Raw genomic sequence first — 18,962 nt, 5'->3', positions numbered from 1 at the left:
TCATCTAGACCAGAGAAAGGCAGAGCAGAAGCCTAGTCCTAGCCTAGTCCAAGGGCAGAACGAAAGAGGAGCTTGCTGGATCAGGCCACTGGCATCCTGTTCTTACGATGGCCAACCAGATGCCCCAGTGGGAAACCCGCAAGTAGGATTCAGGCACAAGAGCAATACTCTCACAGCAACAGGTATTCAGAAGCATCGTTGCCTCTGACTGTGTGGTCAGAGCATAGCCATTGTGCTGGAAATCTCAGGTGAGATCCTCACATAGTGGAAATTGCTCCCAGTACCAGTCACCATGGGGCGCAGGTGGCTCTGTGGTCTAAACCACAGAGCCTAGGGCTTGCCAATCAGAAGGTCGGCGGTTCGAATCTCTGCGACGGGGTGAGCTCCCGTTGCTCGGTCCCTGCTCCTGCCAACCTAGCAGTTCGAAAGCACATCAAAGTGCAAGTAGATAAATAGGTACCACTCCAGTGGGAAGGTAAATGGTGTTTCCGTGCGCTGCTCTGGTTCACCAGAAGCGGCTTAGTCATGCTGGCCACATGACCCGGAAGCTGTATGCTGGCTCCCTCGGCCAGTAAAGCGAGATGAGCGCCGCAACCCCGGAGTCGGCCATGACTGGGCCTAATGGTCAGGGGTCCCTTTACCTTTACCAGTCACCACACAGAAGCAGGGAAAGAAGACAAGGCTCAGAAGAACAGATAGGTAGGCTTTTGCAGATAGATATGTACAGATACATACAAGTATAAAATATCTCTGTTTCTCTAAATAAGTTCAGCAATTCAAGTCTTAATACCGAACAAGTAACAGCAACCGGCTAACCAACAGGCAGACTGACTGACAGACATTACTGAGCTGACAAGCATTAATCACAGATATAGTTGGGGCACTGGGCCAGTATCATAGCAAGTGGCTTGGCTGACCTTGCACCTGTGATAAGATCATTCTGTGGGAATGTTGAGGGCAGTAGGAAAGGATATATTGATTAATATTATCCTTCCTCACTCACGCTAATGAGGTAGTAGCAGAGCACATTCCCTTGTATATTGCAGGAAGGTAATTGATTGGATACGTGAGAATCCCTTGAGTTAAGCAATCCAGTCTGGCTGGTTCAGATTGGACTTGTTCCTGGGAAATCCGCTTTTATTCCCTCTTAAAACAATAATGACACAGTAATCTTCTTCTAAAGTAATGATAAGGTTTACTCACGTTCAGTCCTCAGTGTGATCCTGAAGTCAGGCTTTACCTTGTAGTTACAGATACAGAGAAAAGTCTGGGTTCGTCCTCTTGTCAGGAGTAAGCCCGTGTGCTGCTGGCTGAGATCCAGCAGACAGCAAGAGCATCAAGATGGTTGTGGCGTTTGCCTCCTAGGTGGGTCATAAGGCAAGGGTTAAATGAGTGTGATGTGATCGGCCAATGTTGCATTTGACTGCTTTTGTTATGTTACATCCTACACATCCATGGGGTGATTCATGCTGATGAAGGAAATTTACCCCTTCTTACTCCTTCTTAATTACTCCTACACATTAATTACTCCTTCTTAATTACTCCTACACATTGTGGCTAATAGGCGTTTATGATAATAATAATAATAATAATAATAATAATAATAATAATAATAATAATAAAATTTATTTATACCCCGCCATACCCAGCCAAGGCCGGGCTCAGGGCGGCTAACAACCAATAATAAAAATAAGTTGATTAAAATACAACTTGAAAAACAAGATTAAAACACAACATTAAAACATTAAGATGCAGCCTGTTCACAGGAGGAGGAAGGAAAAAAGAAAGAGGGGGAGGGAATCAAATTGACTCGAAGCCAAAGGCCAGGCGGAACAACTCTGCAGAAAGAAATCAGATCCCCCAGGGCCCTGGTCTCATGAGACAGAGCGTTCCACCAGGCTGGAGCCAGTGTTGAAAAGGCCCTGGTTCTGGTTGAGGCTAACCTGACTTCCTTAGGGCCCGGGACTTCTAGGGTGTCAGTGGCGTAGCGTGGGGGGTGCAGGGGGGGCCAGCCGCACCGGGCGCAACATCTGGGGGGGGCGCGCTCGCACTCTCAGCTCTCTGCCCCTACCTGGCACACTCACTCTCTCTCACTGCAGTGCTGGCTGTGCGAATCCGATCCGAGCCGCTGGGTCACTGCCCACTGTGGAGGGGGTGGGTGCCAGGTGTGCGGTGCGGAGAGAGAGACTATCTGGGGGAGGGACAGTGCAGCGGCCACCCAGCGCAGCGCTGAGCGCGGGAGAGAACCACACCAGACCAGACCAGGCAGCAGCAAGAAGAAGCTGGCAGTGGCGGCAGGTTAGGGGTTAGGGGGCGCAAATTACTTGCCTTGCCCCAGGTGCTGACAACCCACGCTACGCCACTGTAGGGTGTTGCTATTTATGGACCTTAAGGTCCTCCGTGGGGCATACCAGGATAGGGGGTCCCATAGGTATGAGGGTCCTAGGCCGTGAATCATCTTTTTCCACCATGGATTTGTCCGATCCCTCTTTAAAGTCACCCAAGTTAGTGGCCATCACTGCCCCCTGTGGCAGAGAGTTCCATAGCTTAACTGTGCTGTGTGCGAATGGCCAATGGCCCGGGATACTGACGGAAGCTGCTGGCCCTGCCTTTGTCCAACCACATGCCCAAAGCAGTAAGCTAAATCAGCTACCAGCCCTGCGCAGATCAAGAGACCACAAGAGCCAATGACCCACACGGAAGAATTGCAAGGAAACGCTACCAAAAGGCCACAAGAGAAAATCTATTCAGATTGCATGGATTCAATGTAGGTGTTTTGATTAGTCCGTGACGTGCTAATTGATTTACTATCGGCAATTAGCTCTTTATGGCAGCTTCGGCAGGTCCGGCACACTTCCTCTGCGCGATCTGCTCCTTCTTCTCCGTCACGCCCAGCAGAGTAAAACACAGCAGCAAACTGTCACTTAGTTTCCCACAAACACACAGAGCACAGTAATGTCCATTTACAGCTCTTTTATTGCATCATTTTCTCAGATATTTCCAGGACTCCTCGCAGCCATTATGAACTGCCTCTCTCTCAACGACCGGAGAGGAAACAGAACGGAAAGCTCCTCCCAGCTTCCAAATCTGACGTCAGAATGCTGAGGCATCATGGGAACAACTTAACCTCTTAAGTTCCAACTCCCATACCCCCTCTGCATCACATTCTGACAATACCTGTGGAACATCCACGTAACTATCAGGTTCACACTGTGCGAAACTTACCAACGCACCTGTGGCTTGGTATCTTTCCGGTGGAACACCCTTCGTTGTGCGACTGGATCGCCTGGGCACAAACTCAGATGTTACCTCTGACTCACTGCCACCAGGAACTGTGTCCTCAGCATCACGGGATTCCCCCTCTGACTTAAAGCGTTTTCGAATCCTCTCCATCACACTCACAGGAGAACTGGGCTCACTCTTGGCCTCCCTTTTAACAACTTGTGGAGATGCCCCACCCTGCTCCAGACCTTGATCAGTGACCTGATCGTCATCAGCAGACTCAGCCTCTTCTTCCTCCCCCTCAGAACCTTCCTGTTCTGAATCAGAAAGACACTCTGAGAGAACATCACGCTTGACAGCAGCTTGTGACTTTTCATCCTGCTCATAGAACTCAGCGTGTTTGCTGATCAGCAGTTTACTCTGATCACCTGATGGGAACGCAAACCTCCATGCATGCGCTGCTGGCTCATACCCACAGAAGATCATTTTCCGGAACTTGGATCCATCTGGCCCCTGTAAAACTTTAGGCACTGGCACAGATGCTTCCGACCCAAACTTGCGCAGAAAATGAATCTGGGGTTTCCTGCCATGCAACAAGCCAAACGGTGTGTCACCTACCACTGAATTGTAGGTCCGATTCCAGGTGAAGCTCACATACCTGATTGCCTCCAGCCAAAACTTTGGTGGCAACCCAGAATCTTTCAGCAACACCTTTGCAGTCTGGACCAGAGCCTGACATCGGAGCTCTGCCTCCCCCCTCTGATTGGGTGAAGTCACTGTGTGACGTATCCCTTTCTTGCGAAAGAACTTCAGCAAAGCAGAACCTGTAAATTGAGCACCTCTGTCACTTGTGACAGCTTGCACTTTGGTGGAAAACCTTTGTTCCACCTCCTCAATCCACCTTTTGATCAGCTGTGCTGCATCATCCTTGGATTTGAGACCATGGGTCCAGGAATTCTGCGTAAAATTATCCTGCATCGAGAGCAGAAACCTTGACCCTCCCAGACTTGATTCCTTCACAGGACCCAACAGATCTATGTGAACTAGCTCAAAAGGTTTTGTGGCTACCCTATCCACCTTTGGGTAACTGCACCCTTTCACCTTTGCATGTCTGCATGCTTCGCAATCCATCGCACATCCACATTCTACAATGTGGCAACCGTTAGCGACCTCGGGTAGCGTCTGTAGTTCTTCTACAGAGCCATGAGCTGTCCTAGCATGCCAAGCGTGTACACATGCATCATGATTGGGAATTGTAGCACGCAGTGCTTGTGCTTTCTCAACCTTCCCCTCACCCTCCAGAGACGTTTTAAGAATGAACAGATCATTCTGCCCCTTTTTAACCTTGGCAAGCATCCTCCCTCCTTTGGAGATTGTGCAGACGTCATCCTCAAAAGAAACCTTAAAGCCCTTTTTTAACAAATAAGGCACAGATAAAAGACAGTGGTGCATCCCAGGAACGGTACAACACTCCAACGTTTCCTGTAAAATAGACATAAAGAGATTTGTAACGTTAGTCACACATTTTTTCTGTCCATTTGCAAACAGTACAGTTTTCCCGGCCGGAATTGCCTTGCAATTCCACCCCTCGACAGCAGGGGTCTCTGGAATCAAGTTGCGATTAGCTGCAGAGTCAATAACGAAACGAAACTCTGAGCCTTTCTCACAGCTGTTTTCAAACAACGCCAGACTAGCCGTGATCTGATAAGTCTCTTCCTGGCACCTGGCACGTCCACCAGCCTCAGTCCCACGCCTGGTTGTTTTCCCAGACTGGTTACCATGGAAACCCGACTGATTCCCATGGGAGTTGTCCTTGAAAACATCCTGCCTTGCCTCTCTGCTCCGGTGGGGGCAATTTCGACGTACGTGGTCAGCTGACTTGCAAATGTAGCAACGACGAACTTCAGTGGAAAAATACTGCCTGGGGCTCCTCCCGGCTGGCCTGGCCCTCCTTCTTCCGGAAAAGCACCCTTTGCCAGATCCGCCCCCTCTGAACTGCACTCCAGCAGGCACAGTGGAAAACTTTTCAAACTTGCCTTTGGAACTTTCCGCCCCCCCGACTTGCTCACTAGCACTCCTTGAGGCTAAATCATCAGGAACAGGGGCTCCAGCCATCTCTAGGCTTTCAGCTTCCATCTGCCCTTGGCCTCCTGCTGAGCCTTCACACAGACGTTTCAGCACTCTCCAGGCCTCACACGCAGATTTAACGCTTCCCAGGTGATGTTGCAAATTAGCATGCACACCTGCCCACAACATGCAGATCTCAGCTCTCTCAGCTTTCTCTCTCTGCATCTTCTCCTCCAGAGAAACAGATTGCAGTTTCTCTGCATCTCTGTCCACCAGCCCTGCACTTTCAGCAGCAGCCGCTTCGCTTGTGGACGGCTCTTTCTTGCTTACGTCCCACAAGCCAGTTGCCCAAAACCAGGCTCTCACCCTTCTGACCCAGATTTCCCACGACTGGGTGGTGAGTTCTTCAAGCTGTTCAAACGGAGCTTGAAACACCTCCTGGCCATCTGCCATGGTTTCCCGTTCTCCCCAGGGGCCCCAAGCTGTACTCACAAAAACACCAGCTCTTCCGGCTCCTGCTGCGTGGAGAAACGATTTCCGCTGTTCTCAGCACTTCTGCATTCAGCACAGGCAAACCTTTGCGTCTTTCAGCTAGCTGCTTGCCTCAAATACAGACCTCCGCTTTCGCCAACTCCACTGCCATCCGAACGCAACTTCAAAGCATTCCGGCAGCCTCTAGTGACAGGTTTACAAGCGGTAATTTAGGGTCCATAACCTGTAGGTGTTTTGATTAGTCCGTGACGTGCTAATTGATTTACTATCGGCAATTAGCTCTTTATGGCAGCTTCGGCAGGTCCGGCACACTTCCTCTGCGCGATCTGCTCCTTCTTCTCCGTCACGCCCAGCAGAGTAAAACACAGCAGCAAACTGTCACTTAGTTTCCCACAAACACACAGAGCACAGTAATGTCCATTTACAGCTCTTTTATTGCATCATTTTCTCAGATATTTCCAGGACTCCTCACAGCCATTATGAACTGCCTCTCTCTCAACGACCGGAGAGGAAACAGAACGGAAAGCTCCTCCCAGCTTCCAAATCTGACGTCAGAATGCTGAGGCATCATGGGAACAACTTAACCTCTTAAGTTCCAACTCCCATATTCAAATGGCGACAAATGAGATTTCAATTGAGCATTAGGAAGAACTTTCTAAGGGTAAGAGATGTTTGGCAGTCGAACAGACAAGCGTTTGAAGTTTTTGAACTGAGGTTGCCTAACAAAGTGTTTTCCTGCCCCTTGTAGGCGCAGCTGAATCCACCTGAAGTTAGAGGAGAAGAGGCTTTTCTGAGCAGCAGCTGCTTGAACACACCTGCAAAGCCGGGCAACTTCCTCTGATTCATCACCTGACTTTCTTGGAATCAGGAAGCTTAAAACTGGATTGACTGGGGGTGGGATTCACTCCTGGCAAAGGCAGCCACCAGAACTAGTTATACCTGGTCAGAAGTAAATCACACCTTCCTGGACTCTTCTTTCTTTGGCAAACACTCGTAGCTGAGTAAGATATTGTCTCCCATAAACACGGTCTTAACAGTGAGTCTGTAAGTGACAGTGGAGGCCAATTCTGGAGCCACACGTCCTTCCACAGTGGGGACATTGGTTTCCAGTTGGGAGTTGATCACGGTGTAGATTTGCCAAGCATGCCTTCCTCTTAGCACGTTTCTCCCTTGCGTCCTGAGTTCGAGTGTCTTCAAAACCCATGACACCCTTCGTAAAGGCTGTTCCCCTGGAATATATATATATTGGTAAAGGCTGTTCTTCCTGGAATATATATGCAGGCACAAAGTTTAGTTTGGAATAGGACGTTGCCAAAACCAGGAGGGCCTGATCCTGTGTAAATAATAATAATAATAATAATAATAATAATAATAATAATAATAAATAATATGTGATGAAACATTAAAAAACTTCCCTAAACAGGGCTGCCTTCAGATGTCTTCTAAAAGTCAGATAGCTGTTTATTTCCTTGACATCTGATGGGAGGGCGTTCCACAGGGTGGGCGCCACCACTGAGAAGGCCCTCTGCCTGGTTCCCTGTAATCTCACTTCCCACAGAGAGGGAACCACCAGAAGGCCCTTGGAGCTGGACCTCAGTGTCCGGGCTGAATGATGGTCCCAGGAGGCAGTGATGGCCACCAAGTGGGGTGGATTCCAAAGAGGATTGAACAACTCTTGGAGGAGAGGGGAGGACTATCGATAGCTACTAGGCAGGATGACCCTGCTCTGTCTCCAAGGTCAGAGGCAGCCAATGCTCCTGAATGCCAGCTGCTGGAAACTGCGGGAAGGGAGAGCACTTGGGCTCGGATCCTGCTTGCAGATTTCCCTGTGGGGTATTTGGTTGGCCACTGTGAGAACCGGATCCTGGGCTAGATGAGCCCTGGCTCTCCTAATTTCTCAATGGAAGGACTCCTCCAGGTGTCACATCTATTGAAACTTCACAAAGCTTTCCCAGAAGACAGACTTCATTGATAATTTGTTCTCTTTTATTTAGAGGGCGGTCATAAGACATGGTGCATTTAACCTGATTTGCATGGGGGGGGGGAGTTTACACACCTCGCTGTTAACCGTTTCCATACTTTCCAAGCAAAGTTCCCCATCCCTTTCCCAACCACAGAGAAGTCCGTTTCTTTTTAAAATGATTTGTTACACAGGAGGACGAGAGAGCGCTTTAATCCACAAACCTAAATTCTTGGTGCATCCCTTTTGCTGAATAGTGACAGTCTCTGGAGGCACCAAGAGACTCTCCTGCCTGTGCTGAGATAAGTCTCTCTGGGACTTACTCCCAGAGTTGTATGGGGAGCAGGGAGAAGAGGTATTCCCCAGGGTGGGTGCTGCACGCCAGCCTAGTCTCTCATGGGTACCGTTGGAACGGGAACTTTGAAGGGCGAGGACAAAGAACAGGTTTTAAAGCACGGAATCTTGCAAGCTGAAAGTTTTTGCGTTGACTCCATGTCTGTCTTCTGAGCATTTTCCACCAGGTGGCAGTAGCTTCTTCCTGCTCAGGTACTGGTGTCAAAACATAGAAGAAGGTTACGATTTGGAAGTTCTGGAGACAGACAATCCCATCATTTCACTTATGGACCACATTTGCAGCCACACATATAAATCACCTCTCCCCCCCTAACACCCCTTCCTTCCTTCCTTCCTTCCTTCCTTCCTTCCTTCCTTCCTTCCTTTCCATGGGTAGTGGTGGTGTCCACTGAAGTTTGGGAACTGGAGCATGAGGGCAAGGGAGGTGGGGGATATCTGCACAGTTCTGGGTACCACAATTTAAGAAGGATGACAAGCTGGATTATGTGCAGAGAAGAGTGAGCAAATTGATCCATGAGCTGGAAACCAAGCCTTATGAGGAACGGTTGAAGGAGCTGGGTATGTTGAGCCTGGAGAAGAGACAGCCACCTTCAAAAATCTGAAGAGCTGCTACATGGAAGAGGGAGCGAGGCTGTTTTCTATTGCTTGTAGGACACAAACCAATGGATTCAACTCCCTGAGAGCCAGAGCCCCTGACAGGGGAACAGATGCCCTCCTAAGGTTCCATAGGAGATATCCAAACCCTTGAGAAAGAACTTGAAATCCAACAAGGGCAGGTGTGTTCAGGCAGCAGCAGCAAGAGACACACCTAGTTCTGAATCAGCCGGTGAAGCAAATGAATCAGGTTCAGTTTCAATGTGATGCCGGAAATGAACAGGAAAACTTTCTTGCTCCTGGTGCTTCATTTAAAGTTGGCGCTTGGCTATTACCTGGGTAATGTCATGGCACCTGCCCAGGTGACCGATGTGTTGGATTACATTTTGCATACATGAAGGACAGCTTGATTTAAACCGAACCTCACGACAAAAGGGTATGCCTAGCCTGTACAGTAGAATAATAATAATAATAATAATAATAATAATAATAATAATAGCTGGGCTCAGAGCGGCTAACATCATATAAAATATACATAAAAACAAACAAACAAAATGCATCCCAAAATTAATTCAAATGAATTAAAATCAGACTGGACAAATGGCCATCCTTAAGTTAAAATTGAAAGCGATTAATACTTGCCAGGACCAACTATTTCCACTGATATTTTAAGGACCTATGAGCAGAAGGCTGAGAGATGAAGACCTCAAAGGCTGTCCCATGGAAGATGGAGCAAGGGACCCAAAACAATGGATCCCAGTTGCAAGGGAGGAGATTCCCACTAAAGATTCGGGGTAACTTCCTGAAGGTAAGAGCTGTTCAATGCTGGAACAGACTCCCTCCGAAGGTGGCGGACTCTCCTCCATTGGAGGTTTTCAAACAGAGGTTGGATGGACATATGCCAGGGAGTCTTCAGCCATGACTGTGGCGGGTTGGACTAGATGGCCACCGGGTTCCCTTCCGACTTCACGATTCTGTGCTATGAAAGCAAGCGTCAAAACAACCTACAAGGATCGAATCCAAATCAACCTCGCCCCCTTAGAAATATGCAGAGAGCACAGCTTCAAAGGCCAGATTGAATTACTCTGTTTTCCCGTGTGCCTGAAATCAGAGAGCGCTGGCGCCAGGCGGGAGGGAACATTCCCCAAACGGAGAGACAGAGGAGTCTCTTTTGGTCTGAGGCAGGCAGGTCCTCCTGGACAGCAGGTCCTGAGAAGATCCCCCCACCTGCTAGGGATTCTTCAGCTGAGATTCCTGCATTGCAGGGGGCTGGACTGAATGACCCTCCCCACCCTATAATTATATGATTCTAGCCTGCAGTGTTGGGCACAGCTGCCCTAAAAACCTGAGCCCCTTCCTGCCTGCAGACTGTCTGGCCAGAGTGGTGCATGCTCTGGTCATTTCCTGCTTGGACTACTGCAATGGGCTCTACGTGGCTACCTTTGAAGGTGACCCAGAAACTGCAACTAATCCAGAATGTGGCAGCTAGACTGGTGACTGGGAGCGGCCGCCGAGACCACATAACACCGGTCTTTAAAGACCTACATTGGCTCCCAGTACATTTCCGAGCACAATTCAAAGTGTTGGTGCTGGCCTTGAAAGCCCTAAACGGCCTCAGCCCAGTAGACCTGAAGGAACGTCTCCACCCTCATCGGTCTGCCTGGACACTGAGGTCCAGCTCTGAGGGCAGTGGCGTAGCGTGGGTTGTCAGCACCCGGGGCAAGGCAAGTAATTTGCGCCCCCTAACCCTAACCCCCAGATGTTGTGCCCGGTGCGACCGGCCCCCCCTGCACCCCCCACGCTATGCCACTGTCTGAGGGCCTTCTGGCGGTTCCCTCACTGCAAGAAGCCAAGTTACAGGGAACCAGGCAGAGGGCCTTCTCGGTGGTGGCACCTGCCCTGTGGAACACGCTCCCACCAGATGCCAAAGAGAACAACTATCAGACTTTTAGAAGACATCAGAAGGCAGCCCTGTTTAGGGAAGCTTTTAATGTTTAATAGACTATTGTATTTTAATATTTTGTTGGAAGCTGCCCAGAGTGGCAGGGGAAACCCAGCCAGATGGGCGGGGTATAAATATATTATTATTATTATTATTATTATTATTATTATTATTATTATTATTAAAACCAGGCTTTCATCCTGAGTTTGTTACTGTGAGATCAGGCCCCGATCCACAGCAAACTTGAATATCAGGACTGTAGCCTTCCTCTTATGGAAAGTGTGCGTCACCAGCTTCTGTGGAAGTCATTATGGGGGTGTAGGCTTCCACTTTAGGGGGCAGGGTTTCTGTGGGTGGGTCAGGATCTGTGGTCAACCCTCCCCAGCCCTGACGTAATTACTGTTCTGGGAAAGGAGTCAGGAACTGCTTCACTTCCTCGAACAGTTTCTAAGGAAGTGGGGACAGAAGTGCTTTGCACAGTTGCCAGCAGTAAGGGGAAGCTGGGATTCCTGCATTTGCAGCGGGTTGGGCTAGATGACATCTGGGGGTCCCCTCCAACTCTACAGTTCCATGATTCTGGGATCCTGTGAAGCCATATCCTGCTTTGGGGTGGGGGTGGGGAGAAAGCTTGCAAGCTGGTAAGAGGGGAACCTACTGGCTTAATAAAATCTGCTGGAGCAGTGTGGTGTAGTGGTTAGAGCAGTGGTTCCCAAACCTTTTTTGGGCCACCACCCACTTGGTTACAAAGACTGTTGCCTTGGGGCCCCCTACCTTATAAAAAGCATTATTTGGAATAGGGCTTTGCATGACCCACTAAGGAACAGCTCTGAGATCTATGGGTATAGGGTGGTAAAGGTAAAGGGACCCCTGACCATTAGGTCCAGTTGTGGCCGACTCTGGGGTTGCGGCGCTCATCTCGCTTTATTGGCAGAGGGAGCCGGCGTAAAGCTTCCGGGTCATGTGGCCAGCATGACTAAGTCGCTTCTGGCGAACCAGAGCAGCGCACGGAAACGCCGTTTACCTTCCCGCCAGAGTGGTACCTATTTATCTACTTGCACTTTGACGTGCTTTCGAACTGCTAGGTTGGCAGGAGCAGGGACCGAGCAATGGGAGCTAACCCCATCGCGGGGATTCGAACCACCGACCTTCTGATCGGCAAGTGCTAGGCTCTGTTGTTTGTTTATTTATTTTTTTAAAGTAATATTTATTAAAGTTTTACAGACATTGAAAAAATTTCCAAGTTTAAACTCAAAAAATAAAGACAGAGAGTAGCCCTAATATAATAAAGAAAAAAAAGGGAAAAAAAACAATTACAAAAAACAAAAGCAAAACACATGAAAAATGCAAAATAGAAGACAGTTAACATGAAAAGAAAGAAAAAAAGAAAAAATCAATGATTTCATATCTTGTACTTCATTTACTAGTTTCCTGACCTCCTCACACCTCCCTTTTTGTATTCCAGTTCAGATATTTAGTTCAGCAAATCCTTACCCTCTATCATTTATCCTTACTCAGCATCTTAACCTATAATAAATGTATATTTTCCACCATTATCAATCCATATTTACATATTCTTGTTAATCTTTTTACCAATACCGCTTGTTTTCAATCCAACGTCCCTTTAACATTCATTAATTTTACAGTATTTCTGCAGGTAGTCTTTAAATTTTTTCCAATCTTCTTCCACCGCCTCTTCTCCCTGATCTCGGATTCTGCCAGTCATTTCTGCCAATTCCATGTACTCTGTTTAACCCACAGCGCCACCCGCGTCCCTCATAGGGTGGTATGCACATTTAAATAAATAAATAAATAAAAAAGATAATAACACAATAAAAATTTTAAAAACAGCAACAAATGAGTTGCACGTTTATTCAAAATCCAATAAATAGCATTTAGCTTAATTTATTCCACAAAATTGATGAGTTTGATCTGGTGATAACAGTTTTCCAAAGTCTGATAGCATTCTACATTTCCAGCACCCCTCCCAGATGTCCGTTTGTTCTCTGGTACTCCCAATGCCTCGGGGGGGGGGGTGCTGACACCCACTTTGGAAACTGGTTAGAGCACTGGACTCAGACTGGAGAGACCTGAATGCTACTGAGTGACCACTGGCCAATCACTCGCTCTCAACCTCACAGGGTTTCCGTGAGGATAAAATGTGGAGTTTAGGAGAACTAGCTTTGAGCTCCTTAGAGAAAAAGGTTGGCTAGAAATGCAATAAATAGGTTTCTCATCATCTGGGTCAAAGGAGTTTCTTTATCGGAGCGGTTTAGCTTGGTGCAATGCGGCACGTGCTATGGGGATTCCCAGAAATGAATTCCTCCAAAAATTCCTCACACTTGAATCCTCCAGACAGCCAGTGAGTGGTGACATCAAAAGGTATGGCCACGCCAATGGGATGGGCACAGGAGTGGCTGACAGGGAAAGCCTTGCCCTGGCTCTCACAGGAGAATCATAGAATTATAGAAGGGACAGCCAAGGGTCATGTAGTCTAACCCCCTGCAATTCAGGAATCTCAGCCCAAGACAGATGACCATCCAATCTCTGTTTAAAAACTTCCAAGGAAGTAAGTTCCAAGGAGACAGTTCCACTGACAAACAGCTCTTCCTGTCGGAAAGTTTTTCCAAATGTTGAGTCAGAATGTCCTTCCTTGCAACTTGAAGCCACGGGTTCGAGTCCTACCCTCCAGAGCAGGAGAAAACATGCTCCCTCTTCCATGGGACAGCCCTTGAGATATTTGAAGATGGCTCTCATATCTCCTTTCCATCGCCTCTTTTCCAGGCTAAACATACCCAACTCCTTCAACCGCTCCTCATATGGCTTAGTTTCCAGAACCTTGATCATCTTGGTCGCCCTCCTTGGTTGCACACCTTCCAGCTTGTCAACATCCTTCTTAAATTGTGGCGCCCAGAATTGGACACAGTATTCCAAGTGTGGTCTGACCAAGGCAGAATAGAGTGGGACAATGACTTCCCTTGAGCTGGACACTAGACTTCTGTTGATGCAGCTTAGAATAGTTTTTTGCTGCTGCATCACACTCTTGACTCATGTTCAGCTTGTGATCCACCAAGATCCCAAGATCCTTTTCACATGTACTGCTAGTAAGCCAGGTGACCCCCATCCTATATTTGTGCATCTGGTTCTTCCTGCCTAAGTGCAGTTGTCCCTGCTGAAATTCATCTTGTTAGCGTGCGCCCAGTTCTCCGACCTGTTAAGGTCATTTTGAATCCCAATTGTGTCTTCTGTGGCATTAGCTACCCCTCCCAGTTTGGTGTCATCTGCAAATTTGATGAGCACCCCCTCAATTCCTTCATCCACGTCATTTATAAAGACGTTGAACAACTCATTTTACATCCTTCAGATAACAGTGCCTTCCCTTCTTCTTTTTCCGTGGTTCATTTTACGTATCACAAATCCCTGCATATTTTACAGAAAGTATAAGATTCAGTATTCCATTATTGCATCCATCAAAGCTTATTTACACTGCTGAATTTATCTTAGCTCTGCCAGCGTTTTCAGCTGTACACAGTTGTTTCCCATATATTCAATAAACGTTTCCCAGTCTTCTCTAAATGTATATTCTTCTTGTTCTCTTATATGTTAAGTCCGCAAGCTGCGCATGTATTCTGTCAACTTATGTTGCTCTTGAAACACACTTCCAATGCAAGGTGTGAATGTGACCATAATGCAAAGAAATGGATACAGAAATACAATACATAAATGCGTACAATATGATTTAAAAATAAGCTGGCCCAATTTAACAACTAAAGGGGAGAGAGAATAATGCCTAAAGGAGGGAGAAGAAATCCTCTCCCGTACAAAGATGTCTTCCTGGCTTGAAATGAGCAGCAGAGTCTGGTGTTATTGAAGAAGCCAGGAGATTTGCACGTGTGTATAGTTTTCGCCCAGACATGCCATTTGTTTTCCAGCCTTAATTCCTCCCCATTAATCGCTGCAATCCCTTCTGACTGAATTGCAGCTTTGCCGTGAAATTGCTGTTGTGTTTGCTCTGACTCAGAACACTTTGTTTCTGCCACCCACACACTCTGAAGCGTTGATGTTTTTAAAATAAAAACAACTATGTTTGGCTCCTTATGCCAGCAAGCCTTGAGTCGTGGCTCGCTCGCTCCTCTTTTCAGAAAAAGAACGGTTGTCTCGGAGGCTTCTGAAGCTGAATCATTTCCTCTAAAGATAGAAACAAAGAGGAGAGAGAAAGAAAATTCAACAGCTATTCTTCTTCCTCTTTCTTTGGCGATCCCTCGTAGCCAAGTAAGATCGTCTTCCACAAACACAGTTTTAGCAATGAGTCCATAAGTGATTGTGGAGGCCAATTCTGGATCCACACATCCTTCTACAGTGGGGACATTGGTTTCTTGATGGGAGTTGATCCCGGTGAGGGTTTGCCAAGTGTGCCTTACTCTTAGCACGTTTCTCCCTTAAGTCCTGAGTTCGAGTGTCTTCAAAGCCCATGACACCTTTCGTCAAGGCTATTCTCCAACTTGAGCGCTTGCAGGCCTGTGTTTCCCAGTTGTTGGTGTTTATGCTACATTTATAAAGATTTGCCTTGAGACGGTCTTTAAACCTCTTTTGTTGACCACCAGCATTGCGCTTTCCATTTTTAAGTTCGGAATAGAGTAGTTGCTTTGGAAGACGATAATCGGGCATCCGACCAATAAAGCTGAATGTTGGAAGATTTGGGATAGATAAAAGAACGTCCTTCTTTAAGCAGCACATAGTTACCGTTTTTTCTCAATAGGACCGTTTTTTTCTCAATAGGACGCACTTTTTCCCCTTCAAAAATGAAGGGGAAATCTGGGTGCGTCCTATGCGGCGAATGTAGGCTTTTGCTGAAGACATCAGGAAGACATCCGCAGCCTAGGCAGCCCTGTGGGAGGTCCCGCAGGGCTGTCTAGGCTGCAGATAGCAGCCTGCAGCCCAGCGCGAGGGGCGCCCTGAAGCAGAGCGCCCCCCGCACTCGGCAGACACCCGCAGTGTGGGGAGCCTTGCAGGAGTTCCCCGCAAGGCTCCCCACGCCGCGGATAGCAGCCTGCCGCCCAGCGCAAGGGGCGCCCTGAAGCAGAGCGCCCCCCGCGCCCAGCAGACATCCGCAGCATGGGGACCCTTGCAGGAGTTCCCCGCAGGGCTCCCCACGCTGCGGATAGCAGCCTGCTGCCCAGCGCGAGGGGCGCCCTGAAGCAGAGCGCCCCGCGCGCCGGGTAGACATCGGCCAGCCCCACAAGCTCGGGGGACAGCAGGGAGGCGCAGCACCGCCATCCCGCTGTTCCTCGACCTGTTTCAGTTTCCCCGACCTGCTTTTGGGGAAAATTTTTTTCCTTTATTTCCCCCCCCCCCCAAAAAAAAACTAGGTGCGTCCTATGGGACGAAAAATACGGTAATCGATGGAACTCCCTCCCACAGGAGGCAGCTACCAACCTACATGGCTTTTAAAGGGGGACTGGATGAATCCATGGTGGAGAGGGCTGTCAATGACTACTAGCCAGGATGGCCATACTCTACCTCCACAGCTGGAGGCAGAAATGCTTCTGAATACCAGTTGCTGGAAACCACAGGAGGGGAGTCATGTGTCAAGTGCAGCTGAGGCCAGCCCAAGATGCAGCCTAGGGCAGTGTTTCCCAACCACTGTTCCGCGGCACACTAGTGTGCCGCGAGATGTTGCCTGGTGTGCCGTGGGAAAAATTAAAAAATTCGAAAGATTTTTTTTTTTTAAGTCAAATTGGGGCGCCATCACTATATGACCCCTGGGGTTCCCTCCCTCCCTCCCGCTCTGCGCCTCCCTCCTCCTCCTCCTCCTCCGGGGAGGCCCTTCCTGGCTCTCGGCCAAGGCTTGGCGGCTGCCACTCAGTCGCTCGCCCACCCGTCCCTCCATCCCTGCACCCGGCCTCTCCCCCTCCGTCCCTGGCGCGGGGGCTGCCAGGATCCGTAGTCCCCTCGCCCTTGGGCTCCGCGCCCGCGAACTACGTTTCCCAGCGTGGCCTGGCGGGCCGGGCGTTTTGTTTGAAGCGCTCTTCTCCCGGCCATGGAATGAGCGCAGTGGCGGCGGCCGGGCGGGCAGGGGCTCTTCCACGCAGACCCCGCGCAGCCTGCCTGCGCCCCCGCGGAGATCGGGCGGCAGGATGGAGTCCGGGGATCCCCGCGGAGGCAGAGCTGCAGCGGCGGAGGCTGCCCCCCAGGTAGGGCTGCGTCGGGGGGGGGTTATTTTTGCAATGCTGCATCTGCGCCGGAGGGGATGCATCGGACCGCGGGGAGACCCCTTGGCGGGCGTGCAAGGCAATGCATGCATGCAGGTGTTGCATGGAGTGCAGTGCAATGCAATGGCAACGCGGTGCTCTGCATGCATGCATGCAACTTCCACCGGCGCTCTGGACTTGGCAGGTGAGGGGGGTCCCCAGTGGGCGGCAGAGAGAGCCGGGAGGGTGAAGGGGAGTCGGGGGGGAGCAGCGCTGCTCCCCGAGCCGAGCCCGGGGGGAAACTTCGACGTCGTTGCGCCAGGTGTTGGAAGCGGAGGCTGGCGGGGGCCCCTCACCTGCAAAACCTGGTCGCCTCTCATATATTTCGTGCATTGCATTCATCGCCCGCTTTCTCCTCCAAGGAGCTCCCGGGGGCGCGCGTGGTTCTCCCCGTGTTATCCTCGCAACAACAGCCCTGCGAGGTGGGTCAGGTGAGTGGCCCAAGGGAGCACCCAGGGATTGTCCTGGCCAGGTGGGGTGATTTGGACCCTGCTCTCTGCCCGGTCTTCGTCCTCATTTAGCCCCCACATGTGCATGACTGTGCATGACTGAGGTTTTTCCCCCTCGTCTTGGCTATGGTGTGAGTCTGTGCTGTTAATTAATGGGGTTCTGCCTTCGGAGAAGATGAGCCAGCCCTCAAGGAGGTGATTATGTAATTTGCTAGCAATTCATGTCCCTCCCGGCGTGACGCTGCGCGCTGACGTCACGGGGCTGTAATGGTGGTGTGCCTCGTGATTTTTTTCATGAAACAAGTGTGCCTTTGCCCAAAAAAGGTTGGGAAACACTGGCCTAGGGTCTTAGCCAGTGCTGGATCTACGTACAGTCATACCTCAGGTTAAAGTAGCTTCAGGTTGAGCATTTTCAGGTTGCATTCCACTGCGACTCAGAAGTAATGGAACAGGTTACTTCTGGGTTTCGCCACTCGCACATGCGCAGATGCTCAAAATGACATCATGTGCATGCGCAGAAGCAGCAAATCGCGACCCGCACACGCGCAGACGTGCAGACACGGGTTGCGTTCTGCTCAGGATACGAACGGGACTCCGGAACAGATCCCGTTCGCATCCAGAGGTACCACTGTATAAGCTAAACAAGCTATAGCTTAGGGCCCCCACTTTCTTGCCCCCCCCAGAAAACAAATTAAAAAACTGGATGTATATTTCCAAAATATAAGATAAAAAACAAATAAAACAAAACCTTCGTCCAGCAACAGTGTTTTGTGTTGTGTAGGCTCCTATGATGTAAGTCATGGGCCCTGCCTGCTAGCCTGCTCCCTCAAATATCCCTGGTTTGCTCCTTTCTATATATAGGGTGCCTACATTCTGCATGGACTGCTTGCAGGGCAACAGGTAGCATGCAGCTGCAGACTGCAGTGCAGCACAGTTGAATGTAGGTTGAACAGTTGAACAGTGACAATTTGTTGTTGACAAAGAAGCTTAGAAGCTTAGAGTTGGAAGGGACCCCAGGGTCATCTAGTCCAACCCCCCCCAATGCAGGAATCAATCAGGGGTCAGTCATGGAATTATAGAGTTGGAGGGGTGTGATGGCCTGGGACTCGGGCTTGGACTCAGAACCAGAGGAGTCTCAGTCTGCACAGGATCCTTTGCCTCAGGCATCATCTCAACCAAGTCTGGGGCCTGATCCTGAAGAGCCCCAGTCTGCACAGGTTCACCTGCAACAAGCACCAGCTGGGCCGAGTCAGGGGCCTGATCCTGCCCTGGCTCCAGATGCGGGGATGACCTCGTTGCCTCCAGCTGGGCCATCACTTACAGCTGCTCCACTACCAGTTGGGTCAGGGGAGGCTGAGGCGGCCCCTGGGTCTAGTAACCCACCGACGTCTCCTGAGCTGCAGAGACGAAGGTCTGAGAGAAAGAGAGGCTGTCGGACCCTGACCCAGGTTGCGGGAGCAACATTGCTGTTTGCCAGAACCTGCCTGAGATTGTGTACCTGTCCTTGCCTGGTTTCCTGCCTCGTGTCCTGCCTTGGCCCTGTCGGACTGACTCCTCGCAGAACCCTTGGATTCAGGATTGGACCTGGACCGCGTTTCTTGGGTTAACCCCTGGGCCCAGCACAAAGGGATCAC

The 18,962-nt window shown here is 49.6% G+C and overlaps 1 long non-coding RNA gene across 1 annotated transcript in view; it reads right to left on the bottom strand.

Annotated features, from left to right (window-relative positions):
- The window catches only part of LOC310707535, a 60,474-nt gene that overhangs the window by 17,658 nt on the left and 23,854 nt on the right, over nt 1–18,962 (bottom strand). The gene's annotated exons all lie outside the window — the stretch shown is intronic.

This window comes from Podarcis liolepis (assembly GCF_965112155.1).
Source record: "Podarcis liolepis genome assembly, chromosome: 5".
NCBI lineage: Eukaryota > Metazoa > Chordata > Lepidosauria > Squamata > Lacertidae > Podarcis > Podarcis liolepis.
This window is presented reverse-complemented; position numbering and strand designations above follow the sequence as displayed.